Genomic DNA, 14,807 nt, shown 5'->3' on the forward strand with positions numbered 1-14,807 from the left:
TGGGAGGTTTTTAATAACTGATTCACTTTTTTTTACTCATTATTGGCCTGTTCAGATTTTCTATTGCTTCCTAATATAGTCTTTTTATAGATTTTATTTATTTATTTATTAGCTGCATTCTGTCTTCGTTGCTGTGCACAGGCTTTCTCTAGTTGAGGCGAGTGGGGGCTACTCTTTGTTGCTGTGAGAGGGCTTCTCATTGTGGTGGCTTCTCTTGTTGCAGAGTACAGGGTCTAGGCATGCAGGCTTCAGTAGTTGTGGCACGCAGGCTTCAGTAGTTGTGGCTCATGGGCTCTAGAGCCCAGGCTCAGTAGTTGCGGCACACGGGCTTAGTTGCTCTGTGGCATGTGGGATCTTCCTGGACCAGAACCTGTGTCCCCTGCATTGACAGGCGGATTCTTAACCACTGTGCAACTAGGGAAGCCTCCCAGTACAGTCTGGGTAGGTTGTGTGTTTCTAGGAATTTGTTCACTTCTTCTAGATTATCTCACTTGTTGACATATTCATAGCAGTCTCTTATGATCCTATGTATTTCTGTAGTATCAGTTGTAACATCTCTATTATTATTTATTTATTTGAGTCTTCTCTCTTTTTTTCTTTGTATAGCTAAAGGTTTGTCAATTTTGGTTATGTTTTTGAAAAATCAGCTATTGGTTTTGTTGATATTTCCTATTGTTTTTCTGGTCTTCATTTATTTACTCTGATCTTTATTTCTTTCTGTTAACTTTGGGCTTAATTTGTTCTTCTTCTTCTGGTTTCTTGAGGTGTGAAGTTAGGTTGTTTATTTGAAACTCCAGTTTTTCAGTGAAAGAGGTCTATTTGCTCATCTTAAAAGCTGCGGCCTGAGGGGTATGCTTCTAATTTAACACATATATAGGGGCTAACTGCAATTCTCCCCAGAGACCAGGACACCAGTTGGCCCCATCTTTATGCTCTCCCTCTGTGCCTGCATGCTGGAGTCTTCATGAAAGGAGCTTGTGCACAAGTCTGGCACCCCGGTTATGGTGGCTGCTGTCCAGAGGACACATTCCTTATAGCCTGACTCTGGTGGCCAGTGGTGCTTGTGTTCATGGGTTCAATGGGATGGTAGCAAAAAACCAAAACAAAACTAAGCAGTTCTTAACTGGCTATTCCTCCAGGGGCTAATACAGAGGGAGCAGACAGAAACAGCCATCTCCTAGTCTTCCCCAGAAGAGATACGTTTTTTTTTATTTTAATTTTTTGGCCATACCACGGGGCATGCGGGGGTCTTTAGTTCCCTGACCAGGGATTGAACCCATGCCCCCTGCAATGGAAGCACAGAGTCTTAACCAGTGGACCACCAGGGAAGTTTATATTTGCATACTTTAAAAGCTGCTGTCTGACCAACTTCTTTAAGATGAAAGAAAGGGTGCTAATTAGTAACAGGAAAACATATGAAAGTATAAATCTCACTGGTAAAGGTAACTATTTAGTTAAGTCCAGAATAATCTAGTGTTGTAATGGTGGTGGGTTAATCACTTATAAATCTAGTATGAAGGTTAAAAGACAAAATTAGTCTGCTGCTTCTGCGCCAAGCCCTGGGAGAATAGCCACAGTGATTCTTCACAAGACAGTTAAGAAGTGTTTCTTAGTTCACTATAGCCTTGTGAGTGGACACATCTTGTGGACACATCTCATTGGCTTACAGAGCTAGATATTTTGGGGGTGTGTCTGTCAGGTGGAATTCTTAAAAGTTAGGGTGCCAGATATGTGGTCCAAACCTTTTACCCCTCAGGGAGAAGCTGGGAGTTGGGTTCTCTCTTGACTGTGTGTCACTGTGCCAGCAGTGGGTTTTATGGTGAGTTTGTGTCTCAGACTTTTCTACCTGTTTCACTGTGGATTTTTTCTCATTTACCTGATATGTAGAAGTCACTCAGCTCGTTTCTGGATTTCTTTCAGAGGGAATTATTCCATAGGTGGCTGTAGATTTGGTGTGTTTGTGGGAGGTGGTATATTAAGGAGCCTCATGTCAACATCTTGAACTCAAACCTCCACTGGCTTCTTAATCTGAATCTACCTTTTGAGGGGGCTGAGTGAGTGAGCAAAATGTGGGTGTGACAACCGGACTGGAGGCTTGAGTATAGTAGGAAATGCTCACTAATCATTTTCAGTCCTCTCTCTTAACACTTCCAGTTCTGTCCATCCCACTGCTGCCTAATAGAAATTTTTCTTCCATGGTTTCAACTATCTTGGGTCCAAGTATTAAGTCACCTTGGTCTGGAAAGTGAGCATGGGGCTTTCTCATTCATTCTTATAGATCATGTGGCAAGTCTGGACTTTTCTCCTCCCAAAAGCTATTTATAGAAATTACTATAAGCAAGATCATAAAAGCATGGGATAGTCTGTAACATTTTTATATCATGTGACATTGTGTGCTGGGGCTTCTGAAGAGGCCAAGTATATATCACCCCATTTCCTCCCATGAATTTTATTCAACTGAGATTTGGGACAAAGTGTTAAGACATATGGAAGCTAAATATTGCCTTTATTGTAGATAAAGGCAAATTGGAGGATGGTTTATGTGGGAGTCCAATGAGATTCATGACTGGACTCCAGAAATAAATAGACTGGCTTAGTAAATCATGGCAGTGGAAAAAACAGACTCTTAATACCCAGTACCAAGGCGTGGCCTAGGGAATGCATGCTTTGTGCTCTATGCAGACAGGCAGATTCCACAGCAGAAGAGAAAAGAAGTAGGGCCAGGGCAGTCTAGGTTTAATCAGAAGACAGGAAACTACACAGTAACTGAAACAGGGAAGTTTAATATAAAGAATTATTAAGCAATAATAGTAATTATATAGAGCTCTTTTTATATACTGTTGAGATGGAAAGGGACTCAAGGGTCTCTGGGGCTGAGGCAGTGTACCTAAGGAAGGACCAACTTGGAAGGAGAGGGGTTCATACTTCATGAAAGACCAACTATAACAGAGAAGTTTGCTGAGTCGCTCAGACCCCAGATATGATTTACACCAGGCAGTGAGATGAGCAGAAGCTGATAGATAGACATGTAGAGGGAGTTGGGGTATCACTATGGACACTACTGGAATGTGGAGCTATAGAGGCCTCCCTTTGTAGGTACCTAGCATATATCCACGAAAGGCTTGGGCCAGGACAGCTCCTGGTGGCTGTCAGCTGGTAAAGGCCAGGTACTGGCTTGCTAGATGGCTGGGTGCATGAGGTCCCCCAAGTGTGCATTTGTAGGGCTTTAGAAAGGGTATAGGGATAGAGCCCTGGCTGGGACACAGACACATTTGTTTGAAGAGCTCTGCTATGATGTCTGTGACTGAGTAAAGAAAACATGGTGGCCAAATGCTGGAGAAAGCTGTGCCAGAAAGGCACTTTGTACTGGAGAAAACTATGGAACCAAGCAGTAGAGAAGAGAGCCTATTTTCAGGAACTTGGAGAGAGAGCCACACTCGAACCAAGAACTCCTTCCTGCTGCATTGTTTCTCCAACACTCTCTAATGACGAAACTAAACATCATGCTAGCTGGTGAAAGAAAAAATGTTTAAAAAGAAAGATCTCTTCTCACAGATCAGGCAACAAAGGGTTCATTTGGAGCTAAGCAGCAATAAATTCTCTAATCAGCTATTTTGCTCCACGTTTCCAGGAGAGAAATAAGAGGTAAGGCAAGAAGCCAAGAATATTTAGGGAAAATCTCTCCTCTTGAAAAATGGATTAGTGGGAAAGAAGCATTATTCACTAACGTTCCCCAGGTTTTGTTCTGTTAACTCAACGGATATGGCCAAAACCCTCTGGAGTCAATAATTTATTAGTATAGCCTTGCTTGCATCTTCATGAGACCACTGCCCCACTACCAACCCTTGTTACTTGGGGCATCCTTTTGGACTGCTAATGAAAATGTATAATTTGCCTCCAGAAGTCTCTGAATTGGGTCATTCATAGCACATTAGTTTAATTAACCCCTAGGTCTTGCTTTGCCCAAATGCCAACAATCCTGTGACAAAGATTCTTTGCCTGACCAAACGTTAGTCAGATTCTTGAACCATCTCCTAGGTCTATCTGTGCACTTATTATGAAATCTAGATGTAGCAAGAACTCTGCTAAGTCAGTTGAACTAGAACCGTCCACCCTTGACATCTGATCACCCTTGATATCTGATCAGGTTCCTCATCATCCACCACCCCCCAAGTGATGACAGATCATGCTGGCCTGCCTTCAACAAGAATCCTGTTAGGTTGATTTAGCCAGAACCACCCTTACCCCTGATGTTTCCTCTGAGAAGTTTTCATCCACTGACCCTGGCTATAAATTTCCACTTGTCCATGCTGTATTCAGAATTGAGCCTGAGGTCTCTTTTCCCCTATTGATATAGTCCTGAATAAAATGTATTTTTACTATCTTAGCTACTGTTCAGCTCTGGTTTTTCACATCAGTCTATAATTTTTTTCCATCCCAAATTATGCTTAGTTCTACTGTCTAATAAAGCCTATCACAGAGATTCTGCAATAAGGAATAATGAAATACCCAACGTAAGGTGTACCAAATTTGAGAAAATTTTCCTTCCACTCATATTTCCTGTTTAAAGTCTAAAAACTAAAACCACTCAAAAGTTAAAGTCCAAAGTAGTGAACATTCAAAAGAGTTGAATCTGAAAACTAATCCTGTTGCTCCTTTGAAATAAAGTCCCATGGCTGAAAAATATTCCATTGTATATACACCACGTCTTTTTATTCCATTCATCCACTGACAGACACTTAAGTTGTTTTCATATCTTGGCTATTGTGAATAATTCTGCAATGAACATGGGAGTGCGGATATCTCTTTGAAATCCTGTTTTCATTTCCTTTGGATATACAGTTGACCCTTGAACAATGCAGGGGTTAGGGGCACAAATTCCCAATGCAGTTGAAAACCGAGTATAATTTTACAGCCAGCCCTCTGGATCTGCGGTTCTGCATCTGAGGATTCAACTAACTATGGATCTTGTAGTACTGTAGTATGTATTTACTGAAAACATCCATATATAAATGGACCCAGGCAGTTCAAACCCATGTTGTTCAGGGTCAACTGTATACCAGAAGTGGGATTGCTGGATTATATGGTAGTTCTATTTTTAATATTTTGAGAAACCTCCAAACTGTTTTCTAGTGTGGCTCCACCAACTTACATTCCCACCAGCGGTGCACAAGGGTTCCCTTTTCTCCACATCTTCACCAACATTTGTTATCTCTTGTCTTTTTGATGACAGCCATTCTAACAGGTGTGAGAGGATAGCTCATGGTTTTGATTTTCATTTCCCTGATGATTAATGATGTTTAGCACCTTTTCATATACCTGTTGGCCATCTGTATATCTTCTATATACAATGGAATATTATTCAGCTACAAAAAGGAAGGAAATCTCATTTGTGACAAAACTAATGGACCTTGAGGGCATTATGCTAAGTGAAATGAGTCATACAGAAGACAAATGCCATATGATCTCACCTATATGTGGAAAGAAAAAAAAATCCAAAAACTAAACTCACAGATACAGAGGACAGATTGGTCGTTGCCAGAGGTGTGGAGTGAGTGGGGGTGGGTGGGTGAAATGGATGAACGTTATTAAGAGGTACAGACTTCCAGTTATAAAATAAATAAATCCTGGGGATGTAATGTACAGCGTGGTGACTATAGTTAATAATATTGTATTGTATATCTGAAAGTCTCAAAGAAAGTAAATCTTAAAAGTTCTCATCACAAGAAAAGAAAAATTGTAACTGTGTGGTGATGGATGTTAGAGTTATTATGATCATTTCACACTATATACAAATTTCAAATGATTATGTTGCATTCCTGAAATTAATATAATGTTACATATCAATTATAGGGGGAAAAGAGAAAGAACTATGAAAAGCAAATCTGTTAAACTCTTGAAAGAAAATATAGTACAATAGCTTTGATACCATGGAGTAGGAAATAATTCATAAGCAAGATCCCAAATGCAAACATAAAAGAGTAAGGTGATTATATTAAAATTTAAAACTGTTGGGCATCCAAAAATATCATAAAGTGAATAAAGAAGTTGTAGTCTGAGAGTAGATATTTGCAACATGTATAACCGACAAAAGATTAGTATTCAGATTATATACACAATTCATACATAATTATTTGTAAATGCAAAAAAAAAAGTGGGTGAAGGGTATACATGAACAGAAAATCCACAGAAGAGGAAACTAGATGGACAAGAAACATTTGAAAAGAAGCTTATCCTCACAAATAACCAAAGAAATGCCAATTATAGCCATAGTGAGCTACCATTCCACAATCAATATGTTTGGGAAAATTAGTGTGAAAACAGGGGTTGGTGAGGATGTGGATCAGTGGGGATTCTCATACATTGTTAAGCGACTATAAATTGGTACAACAATTTTAATGCAATTTGGAAATATTTAATAAATATAGAAATATAGATACCATTTGTCCTAGTATTCCATTCGCAAATCACCATGAATCACTTGTGTGAAGAGAGTAAAAAAGCACAGTAGAAGTCATTCCCATTTTATCCAGGGCAGATAATGGAAATATTTGTCAAATCTGAGATCTCATCTCACAGTTCCCTGAGAGGTGGAATAATGTGAATATCAGTACCCAAAAGAGAAAGAAATCACTGCTTCCAAAGTCTGTGACCTTTCAAGGTCATTTGAGAGCCCTTGGAGATGACCACAAAAAAGAATGGTACAGCGGTTTAAGAAGAATATAACTTTGTCTTTATATTGATGGAAAATGCTGAATTTCAAAATATCTACAAAATGTTTCCCTAACCCAGGGCTTTTTGTTATTGAGAAGAGCCCTGGCCAGAAATCAGGAATCCTGGGGATTTGTCTTTGTCTTCTTTTTATCAGTCATAGGCAACTCACTTGTCATGTCTTGAGGGGGTTTATTCACTTCATTCATTCATTAATTCCTCAGATATTTATTGAGCACCTTCTGTGGTCCAGAAACTGTGCTAAGACTGTGCCTGAGTCTTGCAGCATAGATAGGGAGACAGATATTTATCAGTCATAAAAAAATGGAAATTCTCAGCAGTTTTAAGTGTTACAACAAGGATTTATATTGTTTGATGACCAGTAAAAATAGCAGTTTTGCCCTAATCAGGTATCTCAGAGGCTACTTGCCTGAGAAACTAACCACTGAGCTGATGAGTCAGAACCAGTCAGGTAAAGTGGGCGGGAAGCTGCTTCTAGCTTGGGGACAGCATATTTACAATTTCTGTAATATAGCTCTTGACCAATTGTACATAGGTTATCCTTTGCCTAGGAATGATCTTTTCTCCCTTCTCTGCCCAGTGATGTCACTCTCACCCTTCAAGACTCAGTTTAAATGTTACCTTCTCTGAGAAGCCTCCCCAGACCCAGCTTCAAAATTTGTCACAGGCTCTTCTTTACTCTTGCATATCTTTCACATGCTTCTATTCCACAACATTTATGATTATTTAACCCTATATCTGTTTCCTGTACTACACTATGTGAGCCTCAGGGAGCAAACTGTGTATTACATATCCATTAGCCAACAGCAGGACCTGATTCAATGATGGGATCAATAAATAACTGAATGAAAAATAGATTTGACTTTTTGCACTTCATACTTAGGACATTTGGTAAAGTATATGACTGAGGCTTTTCTAGAAACACATAGCTCCTCAATGGCCTGGGCTATAGTAGATGTTCAACAAATGTCTCTATGTTTACAAGATGGGAAAAATGTTGCCTGACATACCCTTCCTTTTCACATTTGAGGGGTCACTTCAAATAGTTTCCGTTCATGACCCAGGTTGTCTATGGAGACTATGCCAAATGATTGCATTTTGGGTCACAGAATCTGGATTCAAAACCTTCAAGGGCTTGAGGTACTAGAGAGGAAAATCAATTATACTGGAGTTGGCAAGATTTACTCTTCCTGTACTCCATTTCAAGTTTTTCACATTGTATTCTTCCCTACATCTGCCTATTTTATTATATGCTCTATCCATATAAAAACCTCCTCTGATGTTAATTTTGCATTCCTACCTGAGATGAAAAAACTCTTTCAATTAGCATTGGTCTCTACCTTCTCTGAACAAATATTATTCTTTTAATCATAGCTTAGACCAATATTGTAGATTTATTATTTTTTAACTTACTGATGTGAGACTACTCATTTAAATACTAGATAATAATTATGATTAACATTTACTCATTGCATACTTATTACCAGGAAAGAGATTTTTTATTGTAGTAAAGTATACATAACACAACATTTACCATTTTAACAATTTTAAAAATTGAAGTATAGTTGATTTATAATATTGTTTAGTTTCAGGTGTACAGCAAGTGATTCAGTTATATATATATATATATATATTTTCAGATTATTTTTCATTATAGGTTATTATAAGATACTGAATATAATTCCCTGTACTGTAGAGTAAATCTTTGTAATTTATCTATTTTGTGTATAATAGGTTGTATCTGTTAATCCCATTTTTTACCCCCCCTTCCCTCTCCCCTTTGGTAATCATAAGTTTGTTTTCTATGTCTGTGAGTCTCTTTCTGTTTTGTATATAGACTCATTTGTATTATTTTTTAGATATAAGTGATATAAAGCATTTGTCTTTCCTCTGTCTGACTTACATCAATAACTATAACATTTTCCAAGTCCATCCATGTTGCCTCAAATTGCGATATTTCATTCTTTTTTATGGCTGAGTAATATTCCATTGTATATATATACCACATCTTCTTAGGCCACTTATCTTGTTGATGGGCACTTGGGATATTTTGATGTCTTGGCTATTGTAAACAGTGCTGCTATGAACATTGGGGTGCATGCACCTTTTGGAATTAGAGTTTTCATTTTTCCTGGATATACACCCAGGAGTGGAATTGCTGGATCATATGGTAGCTCTATTTTTAGTTTTTTAAGGAACCTCCATACAGTTTTCCATAGTGGCTGCACCAATTTACATTCCCACCAACAGTGTAGGAGGATTCCCTTTTCTCCATACCCTCTCGAGCATTTATTATTTATAGACCTTACAGATGGCCATTTACAGATGGCCATTCTGACTGGTGTGAGGTGGTACTCATTGTGGTTTTGATTTACATTTCTCTAATAATTAGCAATGTTGAGCATCTTCCCATGTCCCTTTTCATGTGGCCTTTAATTAGGCCATCTGTATGTCTTCTTTAGGGAAATGTCTATTTAAGTCTTCTCCCCATTTTTTGTTTGGGTTGTTTGTTTTTTCAATATTGGGTTGTATAAGCTCTTTATATAATTTGGATATTAACCCCTTATCAGTCTCATTGTCTGCAAATATTTTCTCCCAGTCCATAGGTTGTCTTTTCATTTTGTTGATAGTTTCCTTTGCTGTGCAAAAGCTTTTAAGTTTGATTAGGTCCCATTTGTTTATTTTGCCTTTATTTCTTTTACTTTGGAAGACTGATCTAAGAAAATATTGCTATGATTTAGGTCAGAGAATGTTTTGCCTATGTTTTCTTCTAGGAGTTTTATGGTATCACATCTTATGTTTAGGTCTTTAAACCATTTTGAGTTTATTTTTATATGTGCTGTGAGGGAGTGTTCTAATTTCATTGATTTACATGTAGCTGTCCAGCTTTCCCAGCACCACTTGTTGAAGAGACTGTCTTTTCTCCATTATATATTTTTGCCTTCTTTGTCATAGATTGACTGTAGGTGTGTGGGTTTATTTCTGGGCTCTCTATTCTGTTCCATTTACCTATGTGTCTCTTTCTGTGCCAGTACCATGCTGTTTTGATTACCATAGTTGAGTAGTATTGTCTGAAGTCTGGCAGGGTTATGCCTCCAGCTTTGTTCTTTTTACCTCAGGATTGCTTTGGCAATTCTGGGTCTTTTGTGGTTCCATATAAATTTTAGAATTATTTGCTCTAGATATGTGGAAAATGTCATGGGTATTTTGATAGGGATCACATTAAATCTGTAGATTGCTTTGGGTAGTATGGCCACTTTAACAATATTAATTCTTCCAATCCAAGAGCATGGGATATTATTTCCATTTCTTTGAATCATCTCCAATTTCCTTTATCAAAGTTTTATAGTTTTCAGTGTATAGGTCTTTCACTTCCTTGATTATGTTTATTCCTAGGTATTTTTTTATGTGATTTTAAACGGAATTTTTTTTAACTTTCTCCTTCTGATATTTCACTATTAGTGTAAAGAAACGCAACAGATTTCTGTATGTTAATCTTGTGTCCTGCTGCCTTGCTGAATTCATTTATTAGTTCTAATAGTTTTTGTGTGGAGACTTTAGGGTTCTCTATATAGAGTATCAAGTCATCTGCAAATAGTGACAGTTTTACCTCTTCCTTTCTAATTTGGATAACTTTTATTTCTTTTTCTTATCTGATTGCTGTAGCATCCTTGTATTGTTCCTGAATTTAGCAGGAAGGCTTTCAGTTTTCATTGTTGAGTATTATACTTGCTGTGGGTTTGTCATAAATGGCTTTTATTATATTGAGATATGTTCCCTCTATACCCACTTTAGTGAGAGTTTTTATTGTGAATGGATGTTTAATTTTGTCAAATGCTTTTTCTTTGTCTACTGAGATGATCAGGTGGTTTTTGTCTTTCCTTTTGTTAATGCAGTATATCACACTGATTGATTTGCATATGTTGAACCAGCCTTGTGACCATGGAGTGAATCCAACTTGATCATGGTGTATGATCCTTTTTATATATTGTTGGATTTGGTTTACTAATATTTTGTTGAGGATTTTTGCAACTATATTCAACAAAGATATTGGCCTGTAATTTTCTTTTTTGATAGTGTCTTTATCTGGTTTGGGTATCAGGTTGATGGTGGCTTCATAGAATGACTTAGGAGTGTTCCCTCCTCTTCAATCTTTTGGAATAGTTTGAGGATAGGCATAAATTCTTCTTTGTATGTTTGTTTTTGTTGTTGTGTTGTAGGAATTCTTTATATATTGTGGATACTAATGTGTGTGTTGCAAATATTTTCTCCAATTCTTTTCTTTTCACTCTCTCTCTCTCTCTTGTTTTTTTTTTTTTTTTTGGCTGTATCAGGTCTTAGTTGCGGCATGCGGGATCTTCATTGTGGCATGTGGGATCTTTTGTTGTGGTGCACAGGCTTGTCTTTAGTTGTGGCATGCAGGCTCTAGAGTGCGTGGGCTTAGTTGCCCTGCAGCATGTGGGATCTTAGTTCCTCGACCAGGGATCAAACCTGCGTCCTCTGCATTGGAAGGCAGATTCTTAACCACTGGACCACCAAGGAAGTCCCTCTTTTCACCCTCTTGATAGTGACCTTTAATAAACAAGTTTTAAATTTTGATTTAGTCCAATTTATCTATTTTTTCTTTTGTTTGCCTGTGCTTTTGGTATCATATCCAATAACCTATCACCAAATCTATTGTCACGAAGCTTTCCCCCTATGTTTTCTTGTAAGAGTTTTATGGTTTTAGGTCTTAAGTTTAGGTCTTTTTTCCATTTTGAGTTAATTTTTGTATATGGTTTTTGATAAGGGCTCAACTTCATTACAACTTGAGCCAGTTTTCCTAGCAACATCTGTTGAAAAGATTGTCTTTTCCCCATTAAATGGTCTTGGCACTTTTGTTAAAAATCAGTTGACAATATACACAAAGGTTTGTTTCTGGGGTTGCTATTATATTCTGTTTGCTATTTGTCTGTCCAGTGCTGCACTGTTTTGATTACTGTAGCTTTGTAGTAAGTTTTGAAATCAAGATCAGCAAACCCTCTAACTTTGTTCTCTTTTTCAAGATTTCTTTGGCTGTTCAGGCCACTGAAATTTCATATGAATTTTAGGATACGTTTTTCTATTTCCACCAAAGCACCCCTGGGATTTTGATAGGGATTGTATTTAATCTGTATATCACTTGGAGTGGTACTGTCATCTTAACATTATCATCTTCTATTGATGAACATGAGATGTCTTTCCATTTGTTTATGTTTTCTTTAATTTCTTTCAGAAATATTATGTAGCTTTCATCATACAAACCTTTGATCTCCTTGGTTAATTTATTCCTAAGTAGTTTATTCTTTTTGATGCAAAATAGTTGCAAGTGGAATGGATGCTATTGTAAATGGAATTGTTTTTATAATTTGCATGGGGAGGGGTTTTCTCATTGTTAATGTATAAGAATGAAATTGATTTTTTGCATGTTGATTTTGTATCCAGCAACTTTGCTGAATTCATTTATTAGCTCTAATATTTTTTGTGGAATCCTTAGGGTTTTCTACGTAAAAGAGTGTGTCAGAGAATAGAGATAACCTTACTTCTTCCTTTCCAATTTAAATGCATTTTCTTTTTCTTGACTAAGTGGTCTGGGTAGACCTTCCAATACTATGTTGAACAGAAATGGTGAATGCAGACTTCCTTCTCTTGTTGCTGATCTTAAGGGAAAAATTTTCAGTCTTTCAACATTGTATCATGTTATCTATGGGTTTTTCATATATGGCTTTATCATGTTGAGGAGGTTTCTTCTATTATTAATTTGTTGAGTGTTTTTTTTATCATGAGTGGGTGTTGGATTTTGTTAAATGCAGTGTGTTACATTAATTGATGTGTGCTGAACTATCCTTGAACATGCTGAATCATCCAGGAATACATCCCACTTGGTCATAGTGTATAATCCTTTTCATATGTTGTTGATTTAATATGTTATAGATATATCCTTATGGTTACCATGGGTATTACATATAACATCCTAAATGTTATAACAATCTAACTTGAATTAATACCAACTTATTTACAGCCACATAACAAAATTCTTCTCCTATACAGTTCTGTTCTCCCTTTGTTATTAATGTCAAAATGTGGCATCTGGGGGCTTCCCTGGTGGCGCAGTTGTTGGGAGTCTGCCTGCCAATGCAGGGGACATGGGCTCGCACCCTGGTCTGGGAAGATCCCACATGCCGCGGAACAATTGGGTCCGTGAGCCACAATTACTGAGCCTGCGCATCTGGAGCCTGTGCTCCGCAACAAGAGAGGCCGCGATAGTGAGAAGCCCGTGCCCTGCGATGAAGAGTGGACCCCGATTGCCACAACTAGAGGAAGCCCTCGCACAGAAACAAAGACCCAACACAGCCATAAATTAATTAATTAATTTTAAAAAATGTTGCATCTGTATATAATGTGTGCCCAATAACATAGATTTGTAAATATTTTTATCTATTTGTCTTGTAAATTCTGTAGAAAATAAAAAGTGGAGTTACAAACCAAAATTATGAAAATATTTGCCCATGTATTTTACTCTACTGGAGTAGAGTTTCTTCATATACTGTATATCTTCAACCTGAAGGACTCCCTTTAGCATTTATCATAGGCCATCTGGCCTCTAATGTTTTGGTGAGAAATTGAGTGACAGTCTTATTCAGGATCTGATGTATTCAATGAGTCACTTTTCTCTTGTTGCTTTCAAGTGTCTCTGTCTTTGGCTTTTGAAAATTTGACTACATTATGTCTCAGTCTGGGTCTCTTTGGGTTTATCCTACCTGGGGATTGTTAAGCTTCTTGTAAATTCATGTCTTTTTTAAAAAATATTTATTTATTTATTTATTTATTTATGGCTGCATTGGGTCTTCGTTGCTGTGCGTGGGCTTTCTCTAGTTGTGGCAAGTGGGGGCTACTCTTCATTGTGGTATGCGGGCTTCTCATTGCAGTGGCTTCTCTTGTTGTGGAGCATGGGCTCTTGGCACATGGGCTTCAGTAGCTGTGGCTTGTGGGCTCTAGAGCGCAGGCTCAGTAGTTGTGGCACATGGGCTTAGTTGCTCTGAGGCATGTGGGATCTTCCTGGACCATGGCTTGAACCCATGTCCCCTTCATTGGCAGGTGGATTCTTAACCACTATGCCACCAGGGAAGCCCCAGATTCATATCTTTTATCAAATTTTTAAAGTCTGGGGCCACTATTCATTCAAATAACCTCTCTACCCCTTCTCTATCTCTTCTGTTTCTGGGACTCCGTAATGCATATGTTGATCTGCTGCAAGTCCCTTATGCACTTTTCTTCACTTGGGTTTCTATTTGCCTCTTACACTGAATATAAAATAATATATTATTTAATATATTCAAGTTTGCTGTTTTTTTTTTGTCTAATCATGTCCACTGTTGAACCCCTCTAGTAAATTTTTCACATCAATTATTGTATATTGTAGCTCCAGAATTTGTTTGGTTCCATTTTATAATTTCTGATTGTTGATATTCTCATTTTATTCATGTGATTTTCCTGGTTTCCTTTAGTTATTTGTCCATATTGTCACTTAGCTCTTTGACCATATTTAAGAAAATTGTTTAAAAATCTTCGTCTAGTAAGTCCATGACTGGGCTTCCTCAAGGACAGTTCCTGTCAATTAACTTTGTTCCTTTTCATGAGTTATGTTTCCTGTTTCTTCATGTGCTTTATGTTTTGTATTGTAAATTGGACACTATTAAAAAGTGTTAATTCTGGAAATCAGATTTTCCCCCTTCCCCAGTTTCAATGTTTTTGATTGTTAAAGGCTGTGGTAATCTGATACTTTTTCTAATTATTTTTGCATAGACTGTTTCTTACATGCATGATAACTTAAAAGTCATTTTCTGTTTTTTAAAAATATTTATTTATTTGCCTGTGCTGAGTCTTTGTTGTGGCATGTGGGATCTTTAGTTGTGGCATGTGGAATCATTTTTTTTAAGTTGCGGCATGCGGACTCTTAGAGTCTTAACCACTAGACCACCAGGCAAATCCCTAAAAGCCTTTTTCTTTAGTTCATTTTGTGTATATCTGCTTTTAACTGTTTTGACAGAGATTTT

The sequence above is a fragment of the Delphinus delphis genome, chromosome 20 (genome assembly GCF_949987515.2).
Source record: "Delphinus delphis chromosome 20, mDelDel1.2, whole genome shotgun sequence".
Taxonomy (NCBI): domain Eukaryota; kingdom Metazoa; phylum Chordata; class Mammalia; order Artiodactyla; family Delphinidae; genus Delphinus; species Delphinus delphis.